The 4266-nt window shown below is 37.9% G+C and overlaps 1 pseudogene; it reads left to right on the plus strand.

Moving 5' to 3' along the window:
• Nucleotides 1–2511: 2511 nt before the first annotated feature.
• Nucleotides 2512–3874, plus strand: LOC131935691 (large ribosomal subunit protein eL27-like; annotated as a pseudogene).
• The last annotated feature ends 392 nt before the right edge of the window (nucleotides 3875–4266 follow it).

The raw sequence follows: 4266 nt of genomic DNA on the forward strand, positions 1-4266 counted from the left end.
AATAAAACTTGTTAACTCTACTTCACCTGCGCACTTGACTACTAGGTTATACGAACAGATAAGTGAATTGTTTATTATGTGATTGTACTGTCCAGTTAGACAGTGTTGAAGTCAACCACTTTTCAATAGTATAAAAATCATAGCAAGATACTGGGCACATGTTCAAACATTTTGAGAAGCACCGCCGTACACGATTCAAGAGCAAAATTTGATTTATCTCTCCCAACATTTGACTTAACATTGCAAACAAAGAAATATGTGAAAGTGTGGGTGAGAGGTGGGTGGTGTGTGGGGGGGGGAGGGGGGAGGGGTGAGGTGTACCACACACTCCAATACACCGTGCAACTCGTTTTGCAATATGGAAATTGACAAGGGGGAAGGGGCAGTTTTACATTTTCGTAGCGTTCTTGTTGTTCAAAAGTGAACAGCTCATGAATTCGTTGGCAAGATTTGAAAAACAATAATTGCACGAAATTGATCTGGATTTTAACCCTTTTCGTCGTTAAAAAAAAAACATGGTGGCATCATCCATACTTCTCATTACACCCCAATTGTCACAAATATATTTTTACACTCTAATTGTCACAAAATTTTCTCATTAAAAAATGAATTTACGGGGGAAGGGGGTGGCTGGTAATCCTATACAGCGGACGGGGTGGAGGTGGCTCGGCAATTATATGTTTTTTTTTTACATAATACTGTACTGCTGTGGCGTAGCGAGGTCGGATGTCACCCGGTGCGGCACTTAATGGTGTCACCCCCCCCCCCCAGAGGCATATCGACCCTTTCCGGGGACAAACTTTCAAATTTACGAATTTGCACCCCCCTCCCCCCCAAAATTTAGATTAACCCCCCCCCCCTCAAACTTTCGATTTGCACCCCCCCCCCCCTCAAGTTTTTCTCTCTCTATATATTTTGCTATTTTTTGCCTTGGTGTCACCCTCCTAAACTCCTAAATGGTGTCACCCGGTGCGATCCGCACCCCCCGTCCCCCCCTCGCTACGCCTCTGCTGTACTGTAACTGTCGTAACCTTTCACCCCTAATATCCTAGAAAAATAATGAATAAATGGTTTCGTTACTCGATAAATTCCGACCTTGTCTAGACGAGCCCTACAGTCAATTAAATTCATTAGTTAAACCGAGTCCTTGTCTAGACGAGCCCTACAGTCAATTAAATTCATTAGTTAAACCGAGTCCTTGTCTAGACGAGCGCCTACAGTCAATTAAATTCATTAGTTAAACCGAGTCCTTGTCTAGACGAGCCCTACAGTCAATTAAATTCATTAGTTAAACCGAGTCCTTGTCTAGACGAGCCCTACAGTCAATTAAATTCATTAGTTAAACCGAGTCCTTGTCTAGACGAGCCCTACAGTCAATTAAATTCATTAGTTAAACCGAGTCCTTGTCTAGACGAGCCCTACAGTCAATTAAATTCATTAGTTAAACCGAGTCCTTGTCTAGACGAGCCACACAGTCAATTAAATTCATTAGTTAAACTGAGTCCTTGTCTAGACGAGCCCTACAGTCAATTAAATTCATTAGTTAAACCGAGACCTTGTCTAGACGAGCCCTACAGTCAATTAAATTCATTAGTTAAACCGAGACCTTGTCTAGACGAGCCCTACAGTCAATTAAATTCATTAGTTAAACCGAGTCCTTGTCTAGACGAGCCCTACAGTCAATTAAATTCATCAGTTAAACCGAGTCCTTGTCTAGACGAGCCCTACAGTCAATTAAATTCATTAGTTAAACCGAGTCCATCCAAATCAATCTTGATGGGTCTACCTCCTCACCCTTCCCTCCGCGGACTTCTATTCTTAATTTCCCATGAACTGAAGTGCTCTTCCGGTTTAAACCTTAACTAAGCCATTCTGCACTTAATTCAATTAATGCCTCACTTCCTGTTTCGGCGTCGGCTTGGCCTTTAATCTCTTGTTTTTCTTTCCCACATTTTTTATTTCTTTTCACCTCTGTAATTTCTGGGGTTTTTAAACAGCGTAAACTCGAGGCTGGGGAATTTTGACGCAAGAACTACAACCGTGTAAAATTAAGGGGAAACAACCTTATCATACATTATACTCTTCATTTACTGTTTCGTTACAAGAATTGTAATCAACATGCAGCCAATTCATCTAAGCAATAATAGTGCTTTTTAATAAGCAATAAAAAAAGAAATAATTGTATCATTTAATTTACTGGGTTTTTTTTTTATAAAAGATCTAAACACTTTTTGAAGGCTATAAATAATTACACTTTTATAATATTTTAAATTTTCAGTTTGATTTTATAAGTTATTAAACCTACATCTTCGTACTTTACATCCGATAGAGACCATGTATAAATGTATTATATTTGTGTTTATCACCAGTACCTAAACAGTCAAAACACTTATTTACTTTAAAAAAAAAATAAAAAATAAAATAAAAAAAAAAAAAAAAAAAAAAAAAAACAAAAAAAAAATATTTGTGTTTAAAATCTATTTCAATCCGTAATTAGATAAGTGAAATTAATTAATCAATAGTGAAGTTAGTAAAACTAAGCCATTTACATGGGTAAATTTATGAAATCTGGAAAAGTGGTGTTGGTCCTTGGTGGACGATTTGCTGGGAGAAAAGCTGTTATTGTTAAAAACTATGATGAGAGAACTACAGACAAGCCTTATGGTCATGCTTTAGTTGCTGGTATTGACAGATATCCCAGGAAAGTAACAAGAAGCATGGGTAAAAAGAAACTTAAACAGAGATATAAAGTCAAGTCTTTTGTGAAAAGTTTACAACTTCAATCACCTTATGCCTACCAGATATTCAGTTGATATCAACTTTGAAAAGAATGTGGTCAACAAAGATGTCTTTAGAGATCCAACTCTAAAAAGGAAAGCCAGGAGAGAAGTGAAAGCCAAATTTGAAGAGAGATACAAGACTGGTAAAAATAAATGGTTCTCTGCATTAAATTATCTCATGCAAAAAAAAAAAAAAAAAAAAAAAAATGTATAATGATGGTATGTCTATAGTCTATAAGATTGTCTTAAATTATAAAAATCGTAAAAAAAATAATGAAAAAAAAAATTAAAAAAAAATAATGACATCCAAATCCGATCCCCCCATGTGACCACCACACTGTCAACCCAAACCCTGTGGTGGACCATAGCCACCCACACCACCATGCAAAAGTCTGTGAACCTTCATATTCCGTCCCATACGTAAAGGACAAACACTTTGGTGTCAGAACCCTCAGCATCCCAGGTGAAGAGAACATTATGCAGGAGCTTGTAGTGAGCGGACCAGTCGAGGCAGCTCTTTCTGTTCACAGTGATCTCCTCAACTACAGCATGCAGCTTGAGCATCAGGAACAGAGCTGGGAGGCCATACCGTTACGTTTATTGGATATGGTGTTCAGAGCTTCCTCCAGGCATCCCCTATACCGCCCCCCCCCCCCCACCGATCGAGATGGAATGTATACAGTAAAAAATATACTTTTACTAGTGTCCGTCCCCGTCCCCCCGGAAAATGCTGACCGCCTCGTAAAAATATCGAGTGCCCCCCCCCCCCCTCCCCGGAGAAAAAAGTCTGGAAGAAACACTGATGGTGTTGAGAATGGAACCAAGTACTGGCTGTTGGCCAACTCCTGGAACCCTGACTGGGGGAGGGGGGAGGGGACAAAGGTAAATATTGTTAGAACCTCTGATAATACGCATTTAATGGTGAGCGGTAGAACTGAATCGAGTTATCCTGATGTGTTGGAATAATGTAATATTTTGACTTTGTGTTTTAGGTTTCTTCACAATTCTTCGAGGACGTGATGAATGCGGTATTGAGAGCCAGATAGTTGCTGGTGAACCAAAGTTGTAATTAAATCCTGAAATTTTAACAATTTTTTTTAGCTCAACACATTCCTATATTTTTAATTTTTTTTATTAGCTTTAAATCTGCTGAAAAATGTGGCGTCAATGTGCCAAAGAATTATTTTGTCGACACTTGTTATAATATCTGTGCTTAACCATTTTCTAAGTCTTAAATTTGTCTAAAATGTTGGTTGTTGAATCATTTAATATAAGATTCTAATTTTGTAAGTCATTTTTATTTTTAAAAAAGTACATTTTACCCCCACACAGGGTTTTATGTCTGACTGATATTCAGACCTCAGCTAAAATAGTCTCTCGTGGAGTCTCCACATTTTTCAAACTTTACTGCTCCACATATTAAAAAGTCAATGTAAACAATGAATATTTTTTGTTCTACTGAATTTTTGTAATGAAAGTAATGGTA

Source organism: Physella acuta, unplaced genomic scaffold, assembly GCF_028476545.2.
Source record: "Physella acuta isolate Inbredline_101_S28 unplaced genomic scaffold, ASM2847654v3 ptg000154l, whole genome shotgun sequence".
NCBI lineage: Eukaryota > Metazoa > Mollusca > Gastropoda > Physidae > Physella > Physella acuta.